Source organism: Protopterus annectens, chromosome 3.part0, assembly GCF_019279795.1.
Source record: "Protopterus annectens isolate FY-2018-M chromosome 3.part0, PAN1.0, whole genome shotgun sequence".
NCBI classification, from domain to species: Eukaryota; Metazoa; Chordata; order Ceratodontiformes; family Protopteridae; genus Protopterus; species Protopterus annectens.
In genome coordinates, this window is record NC_056731.1 from 616789135 (window position 1) to 616808404 (window position 19270).

Here is a 19270-nt window from a genome sequence, read left to right on the forward strand (position 1 = left end):
AAACTGCTTGAACAGCCACTTGATACTTGACAGCAAGATCCCATATCAGAAATGCCAACCAGCAAAGAAGATAAGATATTGTTCCTCCGTTTGTTGATATACAGCATCACTGTGGTATTGTCTGCGAACAGTGACAGGCCCTGTAGAGAAAAAAGGATGAAGGGCCTGAAGAGCCAGCAGAAGTGCTCTCATCACTTTAACATTGATGTACTCCTTCGGCTGATGAGGTGACCACACCCCTTGTACTTTTAGGGAGCCAAATGTCACCCTCCCCATCCCATGTCTGAAAAAGAGGAACTGCAAAGTCTAGAGGATGTGTATGTTGGAGCACACTGACTTCAGAAACCACTGAAACTTTCTAACAAGACATATGGTCATGAGAAGCTCCTAGACAAAACGGCACTTATCATGGTTGTCTTTATGGGAAATCTGTCTCCCACACTGGCATTTACCCTTCCGGGATGACATTAACCCCAAGGAGCGCAAAAAAGTAAAAACAAAACAAAAACCCCGATGGGGCACTTATCTGCAACTTTAAAATAAGTCAGCAAACAGGTGTAGTCACTGGAGAATGAAGATGCATTCAACTGGCAGAAAAAGGACGCAGATAAATAGACCAATGAGGAAAAGATATGTTCAGAGTGGCAGCAAAGAAGTTCTGATTATGGTAGGCCTGAACATCACTTTTATGTCCTATGCTATTCAAGGAGCATTTCAGTGATATTCGGCATACTTTTTAAAAGCAACAAGTAGTCTTTGGTAGACTGGCCGGATGTTTGGGCTTCCATGGCAGGGAATCCCATCTGTTAAGAATACCACAGCAGTGAATGTAAGACCATCTTAAAGTCTCAGGTTTAATATCATCAGGAGTATTTTGTGAATTAAGACAAGCAATTCTCAAAAGTGTTTCAGATTTAGCAGCTCTGGAGGAAGAATCAGCTGCATCATAAATACATTTTAAAATATGTTTAGCCACCTGAGAAATGTCTATCATAGAAGCAGTTAATGAATTATTTACATCATAAGAAGGAATGTTAACCATTAACTTCTTCATATTCTCAAAAGACAAAAAGCAAAAACTTTACTATATCAGCTTGGAAGTTTAAAATCCTGAATGTAAGTACTTGAGGAATATATTTTTTCTACAACTTACACATTGTTTTCCCACTTTTTTCAGAAGTTATGGGATTGGTAGCAGTATCCTGTTTAGCAGTAGCAGATTTAGCAAGATAAATGACTGCTGGGTCTGCGTTATATCTGAGGCAACTTGTATAAATTGTCAGACCATTTGGGAGCAGAAGGTTGACCGTCAGGAAGGCTTGATGCAGTGAGAAAAAACATTCTCTAAATTAAGACTATACAGGAGGGATACGTATAGCTTTAGGCATCTGTAGCTGTAAAAAATCATAATGCATTTTCCGGGCCACAAGAATTTCATTCTGATCCCATTGAAATGCCTCTTTCATATTAGATAAAATATCAGTGAATGACATTTCTTCAGCAAGGACTAAGCAGTCTGGAACAATTGGTACCAGGCATACATCCATTGCATGACTGCATTTTCTAAGAATTATCACAGTTAGTCAGCTGTACTATATATATTCCTCTCTGGAGTTCACCAAGTTTAACTCTGACATTTTAAAAGCACAGAATGCCACTGCAGTGTTTTGGAACCAGGCATATAACAGAAATGGGCAACAAATGCTCACACTGTTTTTCAGTTACAATCCATGAATCAATGCATTCTTCTGGAATCACAAATGTTCTGAGAGAGGATTCAACTTTAGTGTAGCACCATGCCCCAAGCATAAATTGTTTGGAATCTTAGTATGCTTTTCATGCAATATAGGGAACAATTTCAGTTGCAGAGGTTTTCCATATACAATTATCTAAAGTAACAAAGGCACATAAAAACACAATAATATATTTTCCTGAAGAATGCAGATCATCTCATCTTTGATTTCAACAAAGACACAAACAATCTTGTTTTACACATCTTCAGACATATCTTTTGAACCATTTGGTGAAAAAAATGAAACAAAAGATAACCATTTTAATTCTGAGACTTGTAAGGGCAACTTCAGCAACATCAAGACTGAATGGGTGAAAACATGAACTTAGTAAGTCTAAGATGGTTGTGTCTTGGAGTATTCCTTTTTTTCCAAGGTATGGTGATTTCAGAGTAAGTAGTAGTAGTATGTTAGCAGATGCAAGCAAGCTTACCCCACTGCAAGAAACAGCACTGAAGGAGACCAGTGATGTTTGATATTTGCTCTTCTCCTGCATTTGGGGTGTTCTACAGCTGCTTGAGCCCCAGCTGCTCGAATTCTGACATTTCGTAGGCAGGAACTCGAATGGCTGTAACCTCTTCTGACCAGCTGCTCACACTCAAACTTGAATGTGAGTTCAGTGACACAGCTGCCACACCATCTGCTCATGTCTTAGGAGAAGGACAGAAGTGGGTGCTTGTTGCAGACCAGGTAAGTGGGGAAGGGGAGTAGGGAGGTTGCTATTATTATTGGGGAGGGGGGACTTTAGGGTTAGAGAGAGGGATGGGGATTTCAAGTTTAGAGAGTAATCATTGATAGAAGTGAAAAGGAGATTTAAGGTTTAGGGAGTGATAGTGAAGGAAGGGAATGGGGATTTTAGGCTTAGGGAGTGATCGTGCATGGCAGGAGGAAGGTGATTTTAGATTTAGGGAGCGATCCAAAAAGTGAAAGTGGACTTTAGGTTTAGGGATTGAGACTTTAGGATTAAAGCTAGGGAATAGAAGGGGATTTTAGGCTTTGGGAGGGATGGGGACTTAGGCCATGAGTGGGAGTTTTTAGGTTTAGGATCAGGGTTGTGGTAGGGATAGTTAATGTTACGGGATATGAGTTACTGGGAGTTAGAGTACTTGCCAAAATGAGAGAGTGGCAGGCAGTATGTGTATCTTGAGTAAATGTGTCTTGAGCACATGTAGTAGACCCCTGTATTTTCATAGTGTTTTTTCCCTGTAATTCCAGGGCTCACAATTACAAGTCACAGAATTATATTACGTAACCAAAACAAAATTATTCTAGCTTATAACAGCCTTGGCAGATCCACATGATTAGGTGTACTTCATCTAAATCCCAGATAGTCCCATCCAATCAAGCTTTTTGAGTGTGGACCACAATAATCTTTTCAGTGTCTCAAAAACAAACACACACACGAACACTACTATCTACCTGCTTAGTTAGCTATCCTAATGAAGAAACAGTAATATACAAAGCATAAAAAGAATACTTATGCATATGTAAATGCATTAAATAAATGTACTATATATTTACATACCAGAAGGTCCCATCTTTTGTTCTGTTTCATCTTGTTTACTTGGTTCTGGGATAGTTTCTTTCACATCTGTTGCAAATTCACTTAAAATGCTTTCTTTCTGAACCTTAAAAGAATAACAAATAATTACTTAGTTCAATTAACAGTATGGACAAGTTTCTGAAGCGCTATCTGCAGTCTTCTGTTTAAAAATAACAGAAAATGTTGATATACTGCTTACAAATTTTGAAAGATTATTTTTAATTGTCATTTAACTGTGTTAGACTTCTTAACAGATGGGTTAACACAGCATTCTTTCTGCAGTGCATTGCAGAAGCATCCGAAAAGTCAGGCAGAACTACAATGATGTCAAAGATTATACTCTGAAGACTAGCTAATGAGGAGCGACTTAAAGCAATGAGCTGTAGGATCAGCTTGAATAGTAGTTTAGACCAAATAAAAAGTAAACTACCATGGAAAGGCTGGGCAAAAAAAAACTACAGTAAATTCCATGACAGTTCTAAGAGAAAAACATGGCATATTGCAGCATTTTTCCCTTCATAGGTTCATAGGTAGGTACTAGGCTATCGGCCCAAGGGCCTATACAAGCCTAGCCAAAAAGGTACCCTGGCTTTCGCCACCCAAGAAAATTATTTTCCTGTGCCCCTGTCGAGCAGAGCCACAGAGGTGATCCCCGGGGTGAATTCCTATTTCCCATCCAATCATCAAGATTTTTCTTGAATAGTGCTAATGAGGAGCTTTGTTTGATATAGATAGGTAATTTGTTCCAGAGTACGGGAAGTCTCTGGGACAGGAATCTATCCCTCTAGCATGTTCTGTTTATTGTGGTGACAAGGTTTAGGTCCCTAGAGCATGTAGCTTGGAGAGATTGGGATTTCTTTAAGTGGAACATGTCCAACAGCTCTGGGTTTGACATAGCTTTGTATGTTAGGCAGAGATCACCTCTGAGTAGGTGATATGCAACGGAGTAAAGCTGGAGTTTTTTGAGATGGTCTGCGTAGGCCGGTAATCCTCTTTGTGAGGTATTTCTGTGGCCCTTCCAGTTGTTGTAAATGTCTTGTGAGGTAGCTACAAAAAGGGGCATTGTACTCTATAATGGGTCTAATGAATGACGAGTAGAGGGGAACAATGATCTCTTTTTTTCCTGGATGAGAAACCTTTTATGATGAGGTGTGCCGGACTACTGTGGTGATGTGATTATCAAAGGAGAGACTACTGTCCACCTGTGTCCCAAGGTCTCTTATCACACTTTCGGTGTTAAGTAGACTACCTCCTATGTGGTAGCTCATGGGAGCAGAGTTTTTACCAAAGGGGACGACAAGCTTGAGGCCATGGCTTTGACACCAGGCATCTGTCTCAGTGAGGCCCTTTTGTAGGATGTCCACATTGTTAGGAGTTTCAATTATGGCTCCTAGTTTGCAGTCATCTGCGAACTTCGTTAGCCAAAGACATTCTGTGTTAGCCTGTACTTCAGAAAAGTAGATACCAAACAGGAGAGGAGGACTGAACCCTGTGGTACTCCACTTGTCATTGGTCTGAAGTTGGATCTGGAGTCTGCTACTTTCACAGTGTGGGTTCTGTCAGTGAGCCAGTTGGCAACCCATCTTGTGACATAGGGATTTATACCTAATTTAGTGAGTTTATCTATAATTCCAGAGTGAGGGATGGTGTCAAAAGCCTTGGCAAGATCTAGATAGCCTGTGGAACCATCTTACCCTCATCTATGGCTTTGGTGACTGCTTCAAAGAAGTCAATCAGGTTTAGGAGACATGATCTGCCTTTTACAAACCCAAACTGGGTAGGGTCCACAATATGGAGATTACCAATGTCTTTGTTTATAAGTTCCATGATGATACATTCTATGGCCTTGCAGACCAGGCTCGTTAGGCTAATGGGGCGGTAGTTCCCAGGGTCCATGGTGGCTCCCCCTTTGTGGAGTGGGATAACCATCACTGTGCGCCATTCAGTGGGCACAAAACCTGAGGGGAGGCTATTTTTGAACATGGTGCTTAGGTGGGGTGCCAGTTTATTCTGTAGCTCATGTAGAACTCAGCCTGGGATGTTGTCAGGTCCCATGGATGCTGTGTTCTTGGCTTTGGAGAGTGTGGTTTTTACCTGTGCAGCCCTGATTACAGGAACTTTACATTCTTCCAGTATAGAGAAGGGCCCTTTAGGGGGTGAGTGGAGTAAAGTTATCACTGAACCTATCTGCCAGGATGTTGACAATGTCAGTTGGTTCAGTGTCATTGTGCTGTAACTCAGAGCAGATCTGAGTGTTGTCATTGAGATTCTTGACATAGCTATAGAATGCTTTGTGGTCATCTTTAGAATCAGTGGCGATTTTGTTTTCTTAACTAGCTGTGGAGGATTTTATGAGGAATCTCAGCTTCTTACTGAGGCTGAGCAGGGAGTTCTTCCAGTCATGGGATTTTACTCTTTTTTGCACCAGTTTCTTTCTTCTGTTGTAGAGTTTGTTTATGGCAGGAGACCACCAGATTGGCTTCCTTTTTTGGAGGATAGCATCTTGGTTCTGTTAGGGATAGCACAATCCTTGCACTTGTGTAAGTGCTTATAAAGTGCATTTGTGTAGGATTCAGCAGTCGTACCTCTATTGTCCATTTGCAAGGGTGTTGTGAAGTTTGCCACTTCTGTCTTAAGTGTGAAGTTGGCTTTGGAGAAATTTTTTACGGTGGTTTCCCTAATGAGGGGTGTGGGCGGGATGTAGATGTCTAGGCTGATTAGCTTGTGGTCAAATCTGACCAACGAGGAATTGACCTCTGGTGTGGAACACCGGTCGCCCATGTTGGTAATGATCAGGTCTAGGATATTGCTGCCCCTGGTGGGGGTGTGGATAAGTTGATCCAAGGCGTTGGAATTTATGAATTCCAGAAAACATTGAGCAAAAGAGTTGGTACATGAGTAGTTTTCCCAGTTAATGGTGGGGTAATTGAAATCACCCATTATTAGGGTGTTGGGTTGTACCCTAATATTTTCCAGTGTATCAAGAAATGAGGAGTGGGAATCCTGGGGCATGGTAGGGGATCTGTAGCAAGTTACAATTTGGATTGCGGTCTTGCCCAGAGTTAGTTGCACTTGAATAATCTCGGATTCATTATGGTCAGCAACTAGCCTGGAAGTGTGGATATCCTTAATGAATATGGACATGCCTCCATGTGTATGAAGAGTTGTATAAAAGGTTGGACACTAAGGAGGAAGAAAAGGACCTGTACCAATTGGCTAGACAGAGGAACCAAGCTAGTAAAGATGTGCAGCAGGTAAGGGTGATACAGGATAATGAGGGAAACATACTCACAAGTGAGGAGAGTATGTTGAGCAGATGGAAAGAGTACTTTGAGGGGTTGATGAATGAAGAGAATGAGAGGGAGAGAAGGTTGGATTATGTGCAGATAGTGAATCATGAAGTGCAGTGGATTAGCAAGGAGGAAGTAAGGATAGCTATGAAGAGGATGAAGAATGGAAAGGCTGTTGGTCTAGATGACCTACCTGTGGAAGCATGGAGGTGTTTAGGTGAAATGGCAGTGGAGTTTTTAACTAGATTGTTTAAAGAAATCTTGGAAAGTGAGAGGATGCCTGATGAATGGAGAAAAAGTGTTTTGGTACCGATTTTTAAGAATAAGGGTGATGTGCAGAGCTGTAGTAACTACAGAGGGATTAAACTGATCAGTCACAGCATGACGTTAAGGGAAATAGTAGTGGAAGCTAGGTTAAGAAGGGAGGTGATGATTAGTGATCAGCAGTATGGTTTCATGCCAGGAAAGAGCACTACAGATGCGATGTTTGCGTTGAGAGTGTTGATGGAGAAGTACACAGAAGGTCAGAAGGAGTTTATTTTTTATTTATTTATTATTTATTTAACATTTGTTGACCGGGAATATCCGACTAGGTTCCACAGAGCCTGTTTTCAGCGGAGGCCCGGGGAGAAATGCTCCAGATGCATGTCTTTGGAATGTGGGAGGAAACCGGAGTACCCGGAGGAAACCCACGTGAACACAAGGAGAACATGCAAACTCCACACAGAAGGCACCCCAGCTGAGAATCGAACCGGAGAACCTCTTGCTGTGAGGCGACAACGTTAACCGCTGCACCACTGTGCCGCCCAAGTTGCCCAAGGAGTTGCATTGTGTCTTTGTGGATTTAGAGAAAGCATATGACAGGGTGCCTAGAGAGGAGTTGTGGTATTGTATGAGGAAGTCGGGATTGTCAGAGAAGTATGTAAGAGTGGTACAGGATATGTACGAGGGTAGTGTGACTGCAGTGAGGTATGCGGTGGGAGTGACGGATGCGTTTAAGATGGAGGTGGGATTACATCAAGGTTCAGCTCTGAGCCCTTTCTTATTTATGGTGATGAACAGGTTGACAGACGAGTTCAGACTAGAGTCCTCATGGACTATGATGTTTGCAGATGACATTGTGATTTGTAGTGAGAGTAGGGAACAGGTGAAGGAGACACTGGAGAGGTGGAGATATGCTCTAGAGAGAAGAGGAATGAAGGCCAGCAGGACTAAGACAGAATATATGTGTGTGAAAGAGAGGGAGGATAGAGGAATGGTGAGGATGCAGGGAGTAGAGGTGGCAAAGGTGGATGAGTTTAAGTACTTGGGATCAACAGTTCAGAGTAATGATGAGTGTGGAGGAGAGGTGAAGAAGAGAATACAGGCAGGATGGAGTGGGTGGAGAAGAGTGTCAGGAGTGATTTGTGACAGACAAGTACCAGTAAGAGTGAAAGGGAAAGTCTACAAGGGGGTAGTGAGACCAGCTATGTTATATGGGTTGGATAACCAAAATAAAGATGTCGGTGAATGTAAATTACTAAGAAACAATACCACAATTCACTGTAAGCAACCAAATGGAGAACGAGCCAAGTTAAATGATTTATTCAATCCACAAAAATCAAGTAATACGTGATTAATGCTGTAAATATCCTTGGCGTTTTCGTAAAAAAACTTCATCAGATACACACACTTGAATGTCTTAACCTTATTTAAATAGTGAGCTAAAATGATGAAACAGAACACCAATGGACGAACAATTAATTAATTAAATGGTACTAAAGAAGAAAACATGAACAATTTGTTAAAAAATAATAGATAAAACTGTTAAAATCCCTAAATGCCAATAGATCTAACTTTTATAAGAAACACAACTATATTTATAATTAAAAATGTATGTATACAATACATAATACAGTCTTTAACATAAGAAAATTCAATTTGCATAAACTGTAATGTTTAATCAATTATTGTGTGCTGCCCCCTAGTGATGTAAAACATATTTACAATTTGGCAGGATATTTATGACAAGGATATTTACAGCGTTAATCATGTATTACTTGATTTTTGTGGATTGAATAAATCATTTAACGCGGCTTGTTTTCCATTTGGTTGCTTACAGTGACTTGTGGTATTGTTTCTTATATGGGTTGGAGACAGTGGCACTGACAAAAAGGCAGGAGTCAGAGCTTGACGTGACAGAGCTGAAGATGTTAAGATTTGCACTGGGTGTGACGAGGATGGACAGGATTAGGAATAAGTATATTAGAGGGTCAGCCCAGGTTGGAAGGTTTGGAGACAAAGCCAGAGAGGCAAGATTGTGTTGGTTTGGACATGTGTTGAGGAGGGATGCAGAGCATATTGGGAAAAAGATGCTAAGGATGAAGCTGCCAGGTAACAGGAAAAGAGGAAGGCCTAAGATAAGGTTTATGGATGTGGTGAGAGAGGACATGCAGGTGGTTGGTGTGACAGAGCAAGATGCAGAGGACAGGAAGAAATGGAAACAGTTGATCTGCTGTGGCGACCCCTAACGGAAGCAGCTGAAAGAAGAAGAAGAATATGGACACGCGTCCACCTTTAGTGTTTTGGTCCAGGTTAGGTGACCGAAAGGTGTGGTATGAATTATAGCCTGGTAATGCAGGGGTGCTCTGTCACTGCACAGATGTCTGTGTTCTCCATTTTAAGGAGTGCCTCAAGTGAATGCATTTTGAGGTTTAGACTTCTAGCATTGAGTAGCATTACCCTCAGATTTTGCTTGCTTGAACCTGTTACGGTGGTGAATTTGTCATTTGAACCTTGCCTAAAAAAGGCACTACAGGGGTGGTAAGAGCCTTAGCCAGTATCCAGAATCCCAAGGGTGACAGGTGCAGGCCATCTCTGGCAAAGCATCATTATCTGTCAATCATATCATCCCAGGCAGACAGATACTGGATCCCCTTAGAATGACACCAGAAGTTTAGCCAATTGCTGAAGTCAATCATTTTGTCCTTGTACTGTGGTATCATTCTGGGTGATGGCAGGATGCTACTCAGGGCTAGGGTCATACCTGCCTGGGCTACAAGATCGGAGAGCTCCTCCATGTCTCTTTTCATGTAGTCCAGGGAGGTACGTCTCAGGTCATTCACACCAACATGGAGAATGACAGTCATATTTGTGCTTGTTGTGGAGTGACCTGAGTGCATGCATTATGTGGCGGATCCTGGCACCCAACAGCCAGCTGACAGTAACTTTCTCCTTGTTTAGCCTGGTGAGTGGAACATCAGTGTGCCTGACTATAGAGTCACCTATGACTAGAGTGTTGAGTACGTTGTTATGCCTTATGGGCTGTGGTTGAGTGGCACACTGAGTTTGTGCTCTATGTGTCATTTGGGTTGTGTTGGGGGGTGGAGGTTGCATGTGTTTTTGCTTTGGAGGTCTCTGTTGCTTGAGCCGATTTTTACTGAGAGCCTCCGCAAATGTAGGTATGTGTTTTGTGTTGCTATGTGTATGTTTTGGTGGTGTAGGTTTTGAGGGTCTATGTGATGAGTGTGGTGTGGTGCAAGTGTTTACCTTCTCCTCTTGACTGTCTAGTCCAGTCTTGGGTGGAGAGCTTTGCTTCCAGTTTGGCTATATAAGTGCATCTCTCACAGGTTGTAGTGTTGGGTAGTAGGAGGAGAATACAGTTGACATACAAAAAAAATATTCCTACCGCATATGCTGACTGAGTGCATCAATCCTCACAAACCACTCAATAAATAATAATAATAATATAATAACAATAATTGATAAATCTAGAAAAGGACCTTTCACTGTTGTTAAGTATGTGCATCTCGATGTATGTGTATGTCTGGTATCCATCCACCAGATTCATATCACTAAACAAAGAAAAACATCCCAATGCACAAAGTGCAAGTTCAATTTGAATAATTCAAGAAAAAAAAATATTTTTCACCCAGTGTGCTATCACCTACCGCCATTACTTTGTCATGTGAGTGCTCAATCTCCCAGTGTCAGCTCATTCTGTAATGGGTTACTGGTGCCACTGTTCAACTCTAAATTGAAGCAACCATCCTCAACAAAACTCTACTAGGCCTTCCACACACAAATTAAGTAACAATACAGGCATGCTAACTACTGTCTAGAAGCATTGCTTTCAACCATTCAGCATGCTCAGCAGACATGATCTTTCATTGCTGTAAAAATGTCATTTAACAGTTTTCTAGTTGCTGCTCTGAAGTGCAGTCATGAGGCTTTTGCCAACTCTGTGTATCTATGTATAACATGATGTGACACCATGAAAGGTAATATGAAGGCACAATCAACACTACTGGATAAATTAACTCAAGTTAATGTAATCAGCGACAGAAAGGGCACAAGTGGGTATATGCATTTTTTATTCATTGCTGAAACAGCACCTGGTCTCGGATGCTGTTGCAAAACAAGTACAACAGTGCACATTTATATAGTAGTCTTAACAATTTTCATTGTTATAAGCATCACAAAGTTTGTGCTGTTCATGTGTATAGTCAAGCTTTAATATGTTGGGTGTGATATGGTAGATTGCTTTTTATGTTTCTGCAGCCTGGCAATTTTTTTTCTAATATTTCTCTGTATTACTTGCTCCTTTTACATTATTACACTATATTACTAAGTATACTTGCAACATTTGAATAGTAATCTTATATGATGGCCCACAAAATGTATATGTTATGCAAAATAATAGGCCTAGACAGACATATTTAAGAAAGTAGAAAAAACACTTTCTAAGACTGGTTGGGAGTCACTAACTGCACTAATTAAATAGCATCAGTAATTATCTGTAAACTTCGATGAATAAAAAAACAATACAAACAATATGGTAACACCAAGATAAATAATTTTCTTTTAGCAAGATGAATCCAGTAAGTTGCTGTTTTCTACCTGACATTGACAAAGTGTAATACAAAGGGAGAATTGTGTAAATTTAGTCCTAGGCCTAGATCTTTTAATAAGGTAGCAAAACCAGTTAATATGAATGAGTAAGTCTACAGGAACATGTGCTCCTAGGGTAATTTTAGAATTTGACACACATGCTTTTCCACATTTTACTCTATCTAAGACATCAGAAACACTTTGGAAGTTTACCTCTGGTCTAAAAATTGCCTACCTAAATGTTCAAAATATATGTATCAATGTTACCTTTATTTCATTGCTGGATGCAGCACTGCACCTCAGACATCACTGCATTTAGTAAGATATCACATAACTCACACATTTCAGGCAATTAAATGTTGTACTTGTATTACAACATCTTTCACTGTGACAGATCTCACATAAGGACAGGTGGTGTAGTAATTAACTTCTTGGACATCACTAAGTGCTCCTTAAGTCACACCCAAATTCTTCAATCTATTTCCTTGGAAACTCTAATACTAAACGTTACTAAATATAAATTCTTCACCCCTAACTATATATAGAATCCACCAGTTGCTCTCATGCCCTCTGTAGAGGACACAGATTATGTCCCAGAAGAAATATTTTGCATAGATTTTCTATTAACATCTAATTCTACCTCATACCCTTAGATAAATCTTTTTACTTTTATACATTTTTCTGCTGTTACTAGAATACACGTTGTTGTTGCCTTTCGGCTTTTCCCGCTTAGGGGTCACCACAGTGGAACTCCAGTCCGCTAATGATTGGCAGTAGATTTTCACGAACGCCGAGGTGCCAGCTCGATGTTCAACCTTCAACTAAGGCACGCCCATTTACGCATGTCTTTCGAACGCCCACCAAACCGCGAGGAGGACATGCAGACTCCACACAGAAAGCACTCCACGCACTCAAACCGAGAATCAAACGGGAGAACCTCTTGCTGTGAGGCAACAACGCTACTGCTGCACTACTGCAGAAGTTACTAGAATACATAAAACAGGAAAATTACAACACTCCTGATTGGATTGTGTCATCTGATCAACCATGAGAACAACAAGAAAGCTTGTAAAACCTCAAACTGTCTTAGCCACCATCACTTTGCAATTGCTATTTGGGAGCAAATCAAGGTTAGAAATTCCAGAAATACTCCAGAAATGCAAAAAAAAAAAAAAAAAAATTACCTTACAAACATTTCAAAATGTTTTTCCTCTAAATTATCTCCAGATACAAAGACAACAGACATGGAATATCTTTCTCCATAATTGATTTTCCAACTATCTGCAGCACTACATCAAACAAAGAAATAGTCACATCCTTCCTACTATTCCACAGGGGGTCTATATTACTTACTTGAACTATCAGAATGTTGCGTGCCCTTCCATTGACACCTAAGTAACGAACATCCTTTTTAGCGAATGGCTTCATCATCGATTTCTTTCCAAGGGAAAGAACTTGACTGGCCATTGCTTGAAATCTGCCCTTTTCCCCACTGTGGTGTGATCTCGGAGTTAGTATATTTAGTTAGGTGGGGTGTGGGGGGGCACAGCCCCCCCACATTGGGGGGTGTGGGGGGGTAAAGCTCCCACTTCATTGTATTTATTAAACTGTGTTGTTCGTATTTGGGCTACCGATTTCTTTCCCTTGGAAAGAAATCGATGATGTGGCCGTTCGATGAAGAGGACGTTCGACACTTAGGTGTCGATGGAAGGGTACTCAACATTCTGACAATTCGAGTAAGTAATATATACCCTTCTACAGGAATGTCTTCTTTCTAAAGCAGCAAACAATAAAAGTAAAAAGCCTTCATACTACCATTAAACTAGTTAGTTCTAGTAAGAAACTGCATCACTGTCCCCTGTAACTCTTCTTTGAATTTAATAACCACTAGCTTAAGGTTGCTTTGCGTACTCCACCTTATACCACATTGTAAAATAAATAAATAAATAATCAACCTAGCATCAAGTCATTCATTGGCTTCCAGTTCTCCACTTCTTCTGATGAATATTGTAATCTTGCTGTACATGGACTCATTTATTCTCTTCCCATACAAAGCATTCTCTCAGGGAAGGTTGCAACTCAAACTTTTGGAAAGCTTCATTCACCATGCCATTACATAAAAGTGACACCACTGTTTACTACTATCCTACAGCTCTCCTTTCTTCATCTGTTAAACATACTGGAAAGCTGTATCCCTAAACAATTAACCTCTTTCCTTAGTGAACACAACTTTCTATCTCAACCCAGACCAGTCTTTATTCTAGTCAAAGCATGCATACGTATCGATTATTAACATTGCCACATCTTAATAAACCTTTCAAAGGCATTTGAAATATTTTCTCAATATGCCCGTATTACACATTTCATGAAATTAGGCCTTGAAGTGAAGCAGGGCATTGGATTATTGACTATCTTTCTAATCAACCATAGTCAGTCCACTGGCAAGATGCCCTCTTAAAATTTAAAGAATTAACGTTGGAGTCTCTCAAGGACATAATTATGTCCCCCATTTTTAAGATCCTTGTTAACAATAAGCATTTAACTTTATATCCTGCTTAACTTACTCGGTAAAGCAATGACTCAGCTCTTATTTTCACAGCTAAGTTTTTAAATGAAGCAACACCTACCTACAAGTCTCCTTTTCTGACATCCAACATCTAGAACTGGCTATCCTCCACAGGACTATTATTTAATGCTAAAAATAAAGCCATACTTTCAATAAAGTACAGCTGTTTGAGTAAACTTACCACAGAAATAGAAATCTGAATGATCATTTTAGCAGTAGCCTAAACTATAATTAGATTATATGTCATGCTAAGGACATAATAGTCGGCCAGCTTCGAAAGTTTCAAGTCAGCTTGAGCTGAGATGACTAAACGTTAGGTTTGGGTGCCAAGCCCTTCAGAGTTTTTTATGCCAACAGAGAGAGGGAAGCTAAAGCACTGCCACTGACACATATAAAGATCTTCTAAAGAGATCAACTGTCTCCTGAGATTTATTTCTGCTAATATCAAGAATTCAACCAAAAAAGAGCACTAATGTTGTGAGTCCTCAGAAAATAGTTTATTGCAATTAGTATAATTAAGCACTTTTGTCAATGCCAGTTGACTTCATCAGAATAATTAAAAGTCAAAGAAAATGGATTTAAATAGTATAAGCTCAACAATAATTGGTTCATCTTTCCCCAATGATTTAACAAAAAATTCCCAGCTGATAAATATCCAACTCGATTCATGAATATTAAGTACATACGTTTTAAAAACACACCTAAAAACATCATACTGATACATATATATTCAACAACTTTCACCAAAATAAAAAATTCAAACAAGATACTCAGTATTGCACATACATATAAGACAACCCTAAGAAAGGCTTTTATATAACAAAGTATTGAATAGTGGAACATTTAAACCTGTCCTGCCTTTTCTCTTAGTATTGGCAGGAAAGTTAAGTGATCATTTAACCCCGGAGGGAAGTTTGCAGCTAGTCTTAATTGCCATAATAGTTATTTTTTATTAAGGACATTTTGCCAATCTTCCCCCCTAACTTCAGTGTGAACAAGGTCAAGAATGGCAAATTTAAATCCACAGAAATCAGCACATTGTGTACTATGTTTATACAAAGCGTTGGTTTCCTTTTTATTCTTCATGTCATAAAGATTTTCCTATATTCTGGTTTTAAATAGCCTCTCTGTTTTTCCAATATAAAATGATGTACAGGTATTGCACCTAGCGATGTATACCAGAAGTTGGGGGGGGATTGGCAAAATGTCCTTAATAAAAAAGAAGTATTATGGCAATTAAGACTAGCTGCAAACTTCCCTCCGGGGTTAAATGATCACTTAACTATCCTGCCAATACTAAGAGAAAAGGCAGGACAGGTTTAAATGTTCCACTATTCAATACTTTCTTATATAAAAACCTTTCTTTGTGTCTTGTATGTATGTGCAATATTGAGTATCTTGTTTGAATTTTTTATTTTGGTGAAAGTTGTTGAATATATATGTATGATTATGATGTTTTTAGGTATGTTTTTAAAAAGTATGTACTTAATATTCATGAATTGAGTTGTATATTTATCAGCTGGGAATTTTTTTGTTAAATCATTGGGGGAAGGATGAATCAATTATTGTTGAGCTTATACTATTTAAATCCATTTAATCCATTGCCATAATAGTTATTTTTTATTAAGGACATTTTGCCAATCTTCCCCCCTAACTTCAGTGTGAACAAGGTCAAGAATGGCAAATTTAAATCCACAGAAATCAGCACATTGTGTACTATGTTTATACAAAGCGTTGGTTTCCTTTTTATTCTTCATGTCATAAAGATTTTCCTATATTCTGGTTTTAAATAGCCTCTCTATTTTTCCAATATAAAATGATGTACAGGTATTGCACCTAGCGATGTATACCAGAAGTTGGGGGGGTTGGCAAAATATCCTTAATAAAAAAGAAGTATTATGGCAATTAAGACTAGCTGCAAACTTCCCTCCGGGGTTAAATGATCACTTAGCTATTCTGCCAATACTAAGAGAAAAGGCAGGACAGGTTTAAATGTTCCACTATTCAATACTTTCTTATATAAAAACCTTTCTTGGTGTCTTGTATGTATGTGCAATATTGAGTATCTTGTTTGAATTTTTTATTTTGGTGAAAGTTGTTGAATATATATGTATGATTATGATGTTTTTAGGTATGTTTTTAAAAAGTATGTACTTAATATTCATGAATTGAGTTGTATATTTATCAGCTGGGAATTTTTTTGTTAAATCATTGGGGGAAGGATGAACCAATTATTGTTGAGCTTATACTATTTAAATCCATTTTCTTTGACTTTTAATTATTCTGATGAAGTCAACTGGCATTGACGAAAGCGCTTAATTATACTAATTGCATTAAACTATTTTCTGAGGACTCACAACATTAGTGCTCTTTTTTGGTTTAACTGTTTATATTTGAGCACTATTGCACCACATTTTTAGTTTGATTGTCTGGTTTGTGGTGATGGTTGTCATGGAGTCCCGAGAAACCTTAAAATTTTCGCCTATTTCCGATTCTGGGCAAAAAACAGAACTTCTACTTATTAAAAAGGATGTGGCTGAGTTGAAAGGGGAGCTCACCTGGCTTATAGAGTTGCTTTCCCAATCACGTCACTGTGAATTTGGGTGTTCTACAGCTACTGATACTCGAAAGAAGGGTAAGGCTTATTCTGGTAAAGAGGATATTAATTGCAGTCCTTATTCATCGTCCTACCACTTTAAGAAGTGTGGTGACATCATCACGACAGTGCGGGTTCATCATGGTGAACCTGAACAGCGTTTTTCTTGTGAAGGTAACAGCACATCCAAAACTGGAGATGGTTTGGCTTCTCTTCCATCTGTGAGTGTTGTAAAAACCAACTGTGCGGTGCATTTTGGCAGTGATATTGAAGTCATTTCGGACGATAATTCGAATTCAACACACCAATGCGAAAACCATTCAAAAGGTACAACTGCTTTGAATTCAGATACTGTAGCCCAAACTGTTCGTTCAGACAGAGTTTTTAATCATAATGGTAGGGAAAACACTCAGCAAGGTGTGAACCAAGCTCCCTCATGTGTATGCAAAATGACTGGTGGTACCAAAGAAAGTCCCTGTGTGAACAAAGTTAAACAGCACTATAGGGCACTAGTTCAGAAAAATTTCTCTTTTTCCAGCTCTAAAGTAACAGCTGATACATTTAACAACAAGGACAATGGTCTCTTCAGTTTTAAATCCTTAAAAGAGATGATTTATACCTTTGAGAAGAGACTACTTAAATTTAAGATGTGTCAAATAGAGATATGTTATTTGAATGAATGTATCAGGAACAAAGTGGTGCTACAGGGTTTAAGAGTTTTTAAATTTCCTTTAGGATTACTGTATAATACTGAAATTGTTAATGTGTTTACCACAATGTTTGATAAGTGGGGGGTTGAATTGCTTAGTAAAAGTGTATTTTATTATGAACAGATGGAACAAAAGACTGCGTAAGGAAGTTGATGATTTAAATGAAATGATTTTCAGTGATTTGTTGTTCACACAGTATGAAGGATTTTATCATAAGGTTATTAGTAGGGTTGAAAAGAAATGTGATAGCATTTTTAATAAGAAAATGAAAAAAAATAGATAGAGACTGCAAGCAGTATAAATATTGTAAAGTGTACCCCATTGACAAATTGGCTTTTAGTGATGATGACAAAGATGATTTTTTTACCTTCAGCACAATATGGGGAAGTAAATATGGATAATGTGGATTTTGAGTTGTTAGGTGAGGATGAACATTCTATGGAGGAAGGGAGGGGTAACTTGGTAGAGTATCAGGATTTTCCACTAATTGCAATAAACTGTTTTCTGAGGACTCATAGCATTAGTGCTCTTTTTTGGTTTAATTGTTTATATTTGAGCACTATTGCACCATTTTTTTTGGTTTAATATCAAGAATTCCTTTGAAACAGTAAGTAAGGCCCAAAGAGTTATGCCAATCGGCCTATGTTCATCCCACCTCTATGGTGGAGACCACAGGTAGACAGACACCACCTGCTACATACCTTAAGCTTTGGGCAGTTATTGTTTTTGTATATGTAAATAATACTAGGGAAATAGATAGATGGATGTATAACACAAAAGATAACTATTAGTATGGAATACACTTCCTTTTCAGGTTAAGAATGCTGAGTCATTCTCAGTATTCCTTATCAGTGGATAAAAGTTCAGCCATTCTGACCATACTGTCATGGTACATATCATTTTATCAAGTGAAAACAGCACATTTTCTCCTTTCATTCCCACTAAGAGCCCAGATATTCAGATCTGAATCACAATGTCTTGTTCAAACTACCACATCAAAATCACTAAGGTAAAGACCTTTTTTTGGTTTACATCTATAAGTTATGAGCCAAGTTTGCTTCAGAGGTCCAAGAAACCATACAAATAAAACCTGGAGACCAAAGCTTATCTTCCCTCTAAATGGTCCCATAACTGCAGTACAGATATTACTTAGACAGCCCTACCACATAAATTCTAACCACCAGTAACCTGTTAACAAATGTAACTATACCCACTATCATCTTCCTTCTAACATAATCTCCATTATCCTCAGACTCCTCTCCTTCTTCTCCACTACTCAGATTTATTGCTAGTAATAATTAACCCCATTTCATTGCCTAATTTTTATTTTCCCATCCCTAGTTGTCATTCTCTTTCATGTCTTCTGGTTTATCATCAGTTCTCCCACTCCCCCTCTATCTTTTCTAATTGTTATCTCAACTACTTCTTGATCCCTCTATGTTTTACTCCCTTTCTCACTGTCCTTCAAGCACCTGTAAATTTTCTGTATCCTAATCTCTCCCCTTCATTCTTCATGCATTCTCCCCACTTCCTTGTTACCTTTGCCACTTCTTTCTCGGTCTCCTTTTCATCAACCAGTTATTCTTCTTCTCTATTCAAACAAACGCCCACTTTCTTGGTTCTTCTGATTTCTCGCCACTATTCTCCTTTCCTTCCAATATTATCTCTATTTTATCCTTTCCAGTAAATGTTCCTTATCCATGCTTGTAAATCTTATGACAACACAGGAAAATAATTAAATATAATATGTTATTGTAAATATGACAAAAATGCAGAAACAATAGGTATATAAAGGATGTTTGCACTAAAACTTTGATTAATGGCAGCTAATATGTTGTAAAATTATTAGTACTGGTCTTGTAAGGCCACTGTCTTCTCTATGTCCTCATCACTCAACCACTTATTC